Raw genomic sequence first — 11,182 nt, forward strand, 5'->3', positions numbered from 1 at the left:
TACAAGTCTCACCTTAGAGCACTGCATGGCACGAGGCCACAGGATGAAACCCAGTTAGTCTGGTGGAATCTTCTTCTTAGTCTAATAACAATCTTTAAAAACCAAATTAAGACATTCTAATAGAGGATTTACTTTGTGTGAGCATAGTGAGAAGAATACAGAAAGCAAGCTCATATCAAATAAGACTGCTGATCAGTTTAGCACAGTGTTATTTGCAGCTACTGAAGCCTGGTATCAGATGGGATATTACCTGGAGATATCAGGAACTGCACTTGGGAAATTTGCAAGCAAAGCATCTGCTCTGCCACTGAACTAAGATGAGCAATGCATTCACTCTGAATTAAGGATGGACCAAGCATCTGTTTCCAGTCCATGTCAGATTCACCTGCATTCAATCATACATCCATTTCATGCAATTTCTACATTAGTGTGTAATGTTTTAACACATTTACCACAGAGTGGGATTTTGTAAATTTCATATTTTTGTACATATTTTTTTAACTTGATAGAAGTATAGCAAGTATATGACCATGTGTGCACTCCAAATGATAACTGTATTCCAACCAGTATATTGATGCAGTAAGTACAAGTTAGGAGGGCTCACTTAGAACACAATCCAATGGGCATGTCCAGATACCTCCCAACTTGGAGATTATGACATCCCACGCAAAGCAGGAGAAACTCTGAGGTGAGCTTTGCCTCCCCAGTGCTCCTTTTCTACAGTTCAACTAGATGGTTGCGTTCAGCTGTTCAACTATGGCACTTTGGATGAGGAAGGGAAGAGGTTGGGTGTGCCTCCAGATACACTGTGTCTTGGCAGTATCAGCCCCCTTCCTCCTCCAGAGTGCCCCTTTCCCTTCTCAGAGATCCCTCCTACAGTTTCAGAAAAGCAACCAGCATGGTGCTTTCCACACTGGCTTGGGGGAGGAGCAGGGTCCCGGTATGGACCCCTAGCTCTATTCCCAGCCTTGGTTCTGAGAATCCAAAGAATTCTGTGGTCCCCTACATGCTGTTTAGAGGCTGTAGGATCAGTCTGCTCAAAATGAAGACCGGACAAAATTCTCCCACAGCCCTATACTGCATCATTTCCAATATTCACTGTATATTTAAAAGTTTAACACACGGAGGGTGCAACCTTATGCAGGTTTAGTCAGAAAAAGATACTAAAACTCTCAGTATTCACTGGCTAGCTATGCTGGGAATACTGGGAGTTGCAGTCCTTTGCATTGTCTGAATACGCATAGGGTTGCACCCTAAGTTTCTCTGAGTCAGCAGGAGGCTGTTGTTGTTTTATTTGTATAATTTTTTGGTCTATTATTAGATTATTGTTGAAAGAACCATACAAAACTAGGATGACCAGAAATCAGAAATGTCAGAAATCAGACATGTGTTCCTTGGGAAATGCCAGCTCCCAATCCCAGCCTCTCAAAAGCCCTTACTGTGACACAGCTTTAGATAAACTAGCAGATATATTGACATGGGCACTTGAGTTGAGACAGTTATCAGTCTCCTTCTCTTCTTCATGCTCTTCTGTTAGGATTTATTCACGGAATGGTGAACAAAAGTTATTAGTTATTAGCTGCATCATTGTTAAGAAGATTTTTCCACAATCTTCATTAAAGATTGGACACCAAGGAGAGTAACCCTGTGAAACATTGTTATAAAGAAAGGCATTCTATTTTTAACATTTGGTATTATAGACAAATTGTTGCCTATTAACAATGAACGTCATTGAACATAGATAGAGACATAATTTTACTAGCTAAAGCTGTTTCCTATACAAAACAAACTATTCAAGATAAGAATGACAAAGCTTCAGACACGTTGTAGCAAATATTGGTCTGGTCATATTGCAAAGAACATGAGAAGAGCCATGAGGAGGATGGAGGCAGAGAAGCTACTAGAGGGCAGTTTCTGGGTAGCGGCAGTGGTTGAAGGTGACGCTGTTGGAGAATCTCTTACAGACAATGGCACTCAAGCAAACCCTGGTTAGTACTGCACAGAAGAAGGCAAAGTGAACCCATTTCTGAATATACATTACTTTGTAAACCCTATGCTGAAAGAATCTAAAATTAAACAAAAGATGGTTCCAGTAAATGAGACGCTTAGATCAGAAGACTCTTACCTGGCAACTGCGGAAGACCGAAGGACAAGTGTGAATAGCTTTTACTAAGGACAGAACTACATCAAAGCCAAAGGGAAGTTCACTGGCAGACATACACAAAGGCAAAAGGAAAGTCTGATTCTACACAACACTTACAAGTAGAACATGGACATAAGAAGGCAAACTGGAAACAATAAAGAAAGAAATGGAAAGGTTAAATGTTCAGTATTTGGTCTGGGTAAACTAAAGTGGTCTGGCTGGAACAACAGAGAAACACAAAGTGCTTTACTCTGGAAATGACAAACTCAGAAGAAATGAAGTGGCTCTAATACAGAGACAAGATAGAGTACAGGCAGTAAGACAATTAATGCAAAGTCAGACTGAATAGTAGCAATAGGAATTCTCAGAAAACCTATCAACATAACCATGATTCAAGTCTACATTCCAACAACAGCTGCTGAAGAAAAAATAAACTTTAAATCAGGCATCTAAGTAGATAGGATCCCAATAGAACAATTCAAACTGCAGAGGCTTCATTGCTCCAAATCCTAGCGAGAATATGTCAATAATATGAACTGAAAGAAGAAAGAGCAAAAACAAGACTGCTGGTGAATTTTAAGAAAACAGAAATCATGACTACATAAGAATCCCACAACTTTACTCTCCTAGAAATAGGAATTGTGAAAATCTGCATATCTTGCTGAATCATCAATTCAGCCAGGAACTACAGCCAAGAAATCAAAGGAAGACTGAGGCTTGGAAGGGCAGGAATGAAGGAAGTAGTGTAAGGATAATCAAGTGTGAAGACGTTTTAGTGGAGACCCAAGCTATGATCATCCACACTATTGTCTTCTTGATCTTATGTATAGGTGTGAAAGCTGGACACTGAAGAGTGTTGACAGGAAGAAAATTGATGAATTCAAAATATGGTGCTGCGGGACAGCTTTGCAAGTACATTGGAGTGGCAGAAAGACAAACAAGTGGGCCTTAGATTGGAGCCTCTGGCTATGGGGCAACATACAAATGCAATAAATAAATAAATAAACTTTCCCTGCAGGCAAAAAGGACACAAATGAAGCTGTCATACTTGGGGGCACATCATGAAAAGACAAAACTCATTGGAGAAGGCAATCATGCTTAGGAAAGTTGAAAGCAGAAGAAGGAGGAGAAGACCAACTATGAAATGGATTAACTCTATAAAGAAAGCTACAGCCATGAGTTTACAAGGGTATGAAGGACAGGACGTTTTGGAGGGCTTTCATTCATAAGGTTGCCGTAAGTTGAAGATGACAGGACATAACTAAAACAACAATGAGCCATTCTTAATAAGTCAAATAAATGTATATTGATAAAGGAATACATTTATCAATAATTATATATACAGAGAACTTTGTGCATATATGCACATTCTTTTCTAAATCAGTTTCATAACCTGCATTGATTAGGGCTCATGTGAAAGTCCACTTGATAGCATAAAAGAGTCACACAATGTCTAATCCCTCTTGTGAAGTTAGTCAGTGTATTAGCATTTAAAAAAAACTATTTAAACCAGTTAAATGAATTATGGTCATGATAAATGGCTGAAGGGGTTTTTTTCCCCTTCAACCATTCTTTCCCCAGGTTTCTAAGCAATTAAGGATAGAACAGGTTGTTTCTTGTCATAAGCAAAAATTGATCATGAAGTACCTTGCTGTATGCAGACAAAAATTTATCTACTGCATGAGCAAAATAACACTCAGGATAGAGAGACCTTTGCCTGGTGCATTCCATTAGATAGGTATTCACAAACTAGTGAAATTGTAGGGGCCGGGCTAGACACGATGGTATGTACTCAGAGAGCATTTCCCCCAATCCCCACCGGTATTTGCATTAAAGATGAAGCATTCGTTAGGATAGATGCCCAAGCAAGTGAAAACAACCCACCTTTTCTTGGATGTCACCATTTCCCCTGTCATTTTCAAGCCTCCATTTGCTTCTTTCCTCATGCCAAACAATAGCTCCCATGGTTTTCCTCCTTCCTGTTCCTGGAAATAGCACTGTAACCATATTTGTTTCTTCAGTGTTCTCTACTGACTCTCCTGTGCCTGTCAAGCTATTCCCTTTACTGAAAAATGGCTGTTTGGCTATCTTCATTCAGAGTATGCCAAGGACTACTGAACCTATCTTATTTCCTTGTAATTAATAATTTCCTGTGCTCATTATATGCCAGAACTGAAACTGATCAGGGGAATTAACTTCCCAATAATATAAAGATAACCAAAACCTAAAGTTTGAAGACTCTTTACATACAATCAAACCAGAATTGTACAAAGAATTATTAGGGTTAATTAATTATGAGAGTGATAGTCTGGAAATATGCATTAAAATGTATTGTCAGGACAGTATTCTGTAAATTATAATTATATGCTCCATGGAACAGGGACACTTAGGAATTTATAAAGAAAGATTTAGTACAAGAACCTCTTTTTAAGGCTGTACAGTATATGCTTATTTTGTCAGTTTGATCATTGACTAAACATTGCTTCATCTCTTTAGTACTTAGGCCTTTAAAGTCAACAGATAATAATGTGAAATAAATAAAACCTTTGTCACCCACTGCTGCATAAGATTTTACGTAACTTTCCTAAATGAGAAACCTTTGAACAGCCTACCAGTAATATGCCAAGAAGCTAATCGAGTTTGATTTGGAAGATTATTGCTACTTCTAGGAATTAACCAGATATTGAAGTCTCTTCTACAAGGGATATGTTTCATTTCATATCATGTCCTGCTTCTTTGTTCCACACAGCAGCTTCCTCTACTGTCTTCCAATTTTGATAGATCTGTGCTTTATCTTTTTTCTTCCTGAGTTGATTAATTTCAGTAGTATTCCTATTGTACCTTGCCTTGCTGCCTTTTTCTTCCTAGTGCATAGGCATTCCAGTTCAATGCCTTTGTTATAGCATTTTTATAGCCATTTTCCTACTTCTTAACTGACGCAGTTTCACCATTGGTTGATGCAGTGCTGTTTGTGAGTTTAAGCTCAAACTAGATGTATAGTTTGTAATTTGGTGTTGTGTGATGACTTTTGATAAACCAATAATCGGTGTGAGGGATGGCAAGTCAGATTAGGACCATGCCAGGGAGAAGGTGGGCCTTAAACCTTCCCCCCACTAATATCCCAACTGGAATCAGCTTGCTACCAGGTTGTCTGTTTACAATGGTGCAAAGCTTCCATCAGCTCCTGTAAGAGCTTTCCTCCTATTGAGTCTAGCAGGCACAGACAGGACAATTCCGATTGGAACACAGAGGAGGTAAATGGTTTCTAATGAGGAGTAGATAACATGGTGCCCATAGACAACAATGCCTCCTTGCACACCTTTCCTGCTGCCTGCCAAGGGGCTCTATCACTCCACCTTGAAAAAAAGATACCAGTGGCTGGGACTGCTGTGCTGAACACTGTGGGTTCAAAAGAGGTGTTTAGTGTCTTGTGGTAAGGCTGTTGTACTCAGTCTTTCAGGCAGATTACTTGCCCTTTGCCACACCTCCCATGGCAGACATTTTGTGGTGGTACCTAGGAGAGATGGCTGGATGTGCCAGTGGCCTAAAGCAGTTGCCTTCCCCTGAGTTACAGCCTCCCCCTTCCCTGTTTTGGCTTGGAGGAACATGTAATGCTGAGTGGTGTGGCACACGGTTTGACACACAGATATATTTTTTTTTATTAGATGCATTCCTGAGGGACAGGAATAACCTGTGCTTATTAGGTATAACAGCTAAATTTATTCCATTTACCGAGCTAGTATACCTGTTAAGAGAAACAACAGGGCAATGGTGCTCACTCCACAGTCTCTGCTTATGAGTTTACAATCAAATACTAACTGAAAGTTATGGCTTGACCTAACACCGTTGGTTTGCAGGGCACTTGACAAAGTATAAGAGAACAGGACCTTGCTGTGGGGATTTTATAATCAAAACTCAGCACCAAGCAATCAGTAGACAAAGTGGAGGCAGATACTTAGGTTTGGTTACAGGCTTACTTACAGTGGGGTATGGGAAATAAGGGATTGTGCCAAAAGCTCCCTGAAAGAGTTCTGATAAGTGATTTGGAGGAAGGAAGAGAAATGGTTTCACTTTCTGAGACAGAGTTCTCAACACTCAGTGTGGCAACAAGAAAGAGTAAAGTCTTCTGAGGAAGCAGAAGACCTGAATGAGCTAATCAGGTAAATTTGTATGCATTTTTGTATGGTTTAGACTGCTGGGTTGGAATCTGATTTAGTCAAAGTAGACCCATGGAAATCAATGGAACTTCAGTTAGATTCATTGAAGTTGCATACTTCATTGCATGCTGTTGTATACTCAGTTGTATATTCAGTTGCATACTGAGTAGACTCTACTCAAAATGTGGACATATCAGATCCAATCCAATCAATCTGAAAAAATAACACTTCCTTCACTGTTACATGGTGCCCACCTTGTACACTTTTTATGCTTACTTGATTGAAAATATTCAACCTTTTTTTTAAATGAACTGCCTGCTAATTCATCAGGAGTGCCTTTTAAGTAGATGAAAGCAGAGATTAACCAGTACATCTAACTCTGGAGTCTCAAGGTTCCCTGTGTCTTCATATATTTATTACTTTAATATCCAGCATGCTGTACCATGAAATATCAGCTCCCATTTTTATTCCAGGAATGCCACATTTCTGAGCCACACCAGTTTGCAGTGAAATGAATGTTGCAGCAGAGCACTGGGGGTTCAAAGCAGTGGTTTTGGAGCTCAAATCCCATCCAATCTTATGCTTCAGTTTGGAGGCATGTGAACTTAGTTTCACTAGTTTGCCTTCTGGGAAATGGGTTTTTTGTAAGCTGCGGTGGCCATCATAACAGCCGTTTTGTATATGGGCAAACCTGTTCCATGGCAGCCATTTTGAGAGAATGCCCACAATACTCACAACATTCCAAATGTGTCCACTGATCTAAAAGAAAAACGGTCTCTCCAACAAACTAACTAATTCATTGAGGTCTGCTACCCTGATTATTTTGGAAGTATTTGAAGATAGGGGTATGTTCAGCATAGTGCCTTAGCTCCACAGAATGGAACAGATGGGTGTTTCCAAGGAACAAGAAGGTGGGAAGATCTGGCCACCTAAGCTGAAACAACACATAGAATTTCCAGTGCATAAAATTTCCACTGCTTCAGCGAAGACTCATTCTATTCCTCTGTCTATTGCTCCCTTACCAGAAGAGGAGAGGTAGGAAGACCTTGAGAAGTTGTCATCAGTACTGGTGGCCTGGGTGCCTTTCCAAAGATTCATATTTATCACTTAACTGAAGAATCATTGGTAATAAAACTTACTAATAAATGTATGTCTCATATCACTTACAATAGAGCTTTACTGAAGGCCATATAACAATAAAATGAAAATTGCCATCAATTATTGTGCCGTGATAAAAAAGTGTCAGTATTTTAGATTCTTTCCCTGATAAGGTGCACCTATATTAGCAAGTATCATGAGATTACTCATTGCCCTCTTACGATCAAAGACACTTGCATCCTTCAGTCCACATGGACTTTCTGAAACTCTAGTTGACTTTCACTTCATATTCCAGAGAAGGAGAGCATCAAATGGACTCATTGGAGCTCATTTCCACTCCTTCCTCATTCCAAAATGACTCTGAATATTTGGGGGAGTGGTATCTCCATTACTTGATGCATCACTCAGCTTTAACAAGATCTGAGGATCAGTAGAGTCCTAGAATGCAATGTAGGCCTGTTTGGAGGATAAAATTGGATAATGTTATCCAGTTTACAAGGAGCAACCTTGTGCTCCTGAGAGTGAAGATGGCATTCAAATAATGGGAACCCCAGAAAATGTGTACTAGGAGATGAGCAGAATGTATTCCCTTCTCACCTTGCATCTTAGACCTTTAGCAGGCATCCCTATTTTGCTGCTTAGTGATATTGACCTGGTTTGCATATAATGGCAACCCAGACTACAGGTTAAGCATAGGTTGATTGTTGTTGAATCTTGCATTGTCATTATATACTAACTCAGTAGTGTCTCCAACTGATTGTTCTTAAAACAAGCAAGTGAGAGTCCCAACCAAGCAACAAACCATGATTTCTCTTCCTGGGTTGTCTGATAGTTACAGATAATCAGTTCTCATTATGTGCAAGTCATGTGGTATGATAACATACATGTCAGCCTATATTCAAGGTTGCTGTTACATACAAACCAGGTTTCTTGTTAATTAACTGTCTAATCCACCTGCCTCTCCTTTTGTCTTCCTAAATTCTTCCCTTGCCACATTAGCTTACTCATGTTTGTCAGCTTTTTCTTCCTGGTTGTTTCTTGTACAATTACAGCCTTTATATCATCTCTTTTCTTACCTTAACTCAAGAGCTGTTTGATCCACTCTCCCAACTGACTATTCCCCTTTTATGCAATCCTAGAACATTACTTTAATTTGTTGTCTTAATTCATGTTCTCATCCAGTGGGAGAACAAAATAGTAAGCCAACTCTGTTCTCTCTTTCTCTTCTTTTGTCCTTGCTAATCAAGGATAACACACATCCATGAGCTACACCAGCTCTGTCAATCCCGATTCTACACTTCCTCCACTCAGCTTTCTCTTTGCTGAGAACTTTTCATCCTTCTATACTTTTTCCCTAATGGGCAAATATCAGCTGGTAGGGTGGAGTGGAAGTAGACTGGGAAAAGAATGAAGAAGGAAAAACTGGATTTATTCCCCAGAGTCTTTCTCCAGTTCAATTCCCTCTCCCACTGCTACATTGAAGAGACAGTTGAGAGCTCTAATGTCTCCTTTTGGTTGGCCTTCAAGACACTAGTGAAACAAGCACTAAAATTGTCTTAGTCCAACGCAACATGTTTTGGACTGAAGGACAGTGTGTGTGTGCACACATGCACACGTGTGCACACACGCTAATATCTGTGGTCAACATTTGCATATTAGGGAATTAATAAATCTTCATTACACACACGCAGGCATGCACCCCCCCCCACCAAACAACTACTGGTGTAAGATGTATCTTCAAAAGCGTGCATGTACTGAAAACCTAGCCAAAGAATTATAACAATGTTTCTAGTAATGATGTTTCAAGGGGTTTTTTGTTTTTTTGTATAATCTGGAAGATAAGGAGATTTTTAAAACACCATATGCTGAATAATATAAACACTTCAGAGAAGAGAAGGCAGAAATCTTATGATTAATGAAAACCAGAGCAGATCTCCTTGTCGGGACGAAGCCTTATTATCAGCCCAAAGATGAAAAATAATTAGTTTTGTGATACTCCAGTCTTTTTAAGAAAGGGGAAACTGAAAAAAATTGGTATTTATCCATGCACAGTAATGTTAAATATTCAAAGGGCACTATGATCTCTTATGTATATGGGATTCTTAATGTGTCAAATGCTGTGCTGTCTTCATTTTGCTTGTCCTCTCAAAACAGGACAATCAAGCCTGTGAGATACTTTCCATTTTACAAATGGCAAACTGAGGGTAAAAGATACTTGCCCAAGCCACTCAAAGAGTTTATGGATGAATTGGCAGATCAAGGTTAAAGGATAGTACTGTCTATTGAATTAGGGTAGCTAATAACACAGGTTGCACAAAAATGTAATTAATATGATGCAATCTAGAGACGCAAAAGTAGAAAAAAACATGGAGAAACTAGAAAGCAAGATCCCAAAAAAATGGAATAGCTAACCTGCGGACTTCTGCTGCTATAGATTTCTCATATTGCTATGCAGGTTGATTTCCTACTTTTAACCAAAACGAGGCAGGTGCACAATATGACAGACTCAGTAAGAATCACAATGTAACAATAAGATTTCACTTGAATTTTACTGAGATAGCAACAAAGTAAAAACACATCTATAATCTGCTGAAATTCTTCCCGTGGAGAACACTGAGAGCTTTGCAAAGCCACCAGCCGTGGCAAAGTGACGCAGCATGATTCCTACATGGTTGTCAGAGAACAGGTCATATTCCATGCATTGCTGGATGTAACAAAATTATTGTAAGAGCTTCAACAACCAACACATTCCTTTTTAAATAATGAATTACTAATTCCCCAGATTGCATTATATTAGATATGCAGAATTCAGTCTAATGATACAATCATTCAAGCAAGGCCCATTGACATGAATGAGAGATGAACAGGATTACATCTGTTCTCCTAAACCAAGGGATAATTATAATGGAATTTTTATGGAGTTTTCACCTGTTCCCATTAGCCAGGTCGCTGTCTTACAAGCAAGTGTATAACAGAAGCTTCAAAGGCAAGGAAAGCCATTCGGCCTGAACTGCTTCTGCTCAACTTTTGCAGACCCAAATATGAGCCATCATCACCCTAAACAGTTTAAGACCACATTAGCTGAGACCATATGGCATCACCCAAGCACACAGGTCAGCATCAGAAGCACTGTTCCATATTCAGCTACTGTCTGAGGTATGGTGAATAGTCACGTGACAGGACCTTTTCATCCATGGCACATATGGAATGCTTTACCAAGGAACACTTTCCTGAGGGTAGTTGTGTTAGCCTATAGCTGCAAAGCTCCTATAGCAAGGAGTCTTATGAAAACTTTAAAGACTAACAAGTTTATTCTGACCTGTTTTCTTGGACTGTAATTCACTTTTGATGAAGTGGGCTCTAGTCCATACATCCAAATGAATTTATTAGCCTTTAAGGTGTCCTATGACTCTGTTTATCCATAAGCCCTCCCTGTCCTGATCATTGTTCACCGTTCAGTGGCTGGTGAAAATTCAACATATTTGAGATGACCAGGGCAGGGGCTGAGTGACTAATGTTTAGGGTGACTACTGGCAAGATTCTTGACCAACTGTGTTTGCTCCTGTGCTGTTCTTGCTTATTTTGAAGCTGTGTTTCAATATTGCCTGATTTAGTATTGCCAGAAGCCTTAGGGATATTTAGCTATTGGGCAACATAGAAATACAATGAAATAAAATATTGACAGAAAGGGGGCATATAGATATTTGCTAAAGAAAACCATACACTCACAGCTATGTATCAGCAATATAACTATGAGTATAATATGCTGAGATAATCTCCAAGA

This window comes from Varanus komodoensis, unplaced genomic scaffold (genome assembly GCF_004798865.1).
Source record: "Varanus komodoensis strain SLA01 unplaced genomic scaffold, ASM479886v1 scaffold8, whole genome shotgun sequence".
Classification (NCBI taxonomy): Eukaryota; Metazoa; Chordata; class Lepidosauria; order Squamata; family Varanidae; genus Varanus; species Varanus komodoensis.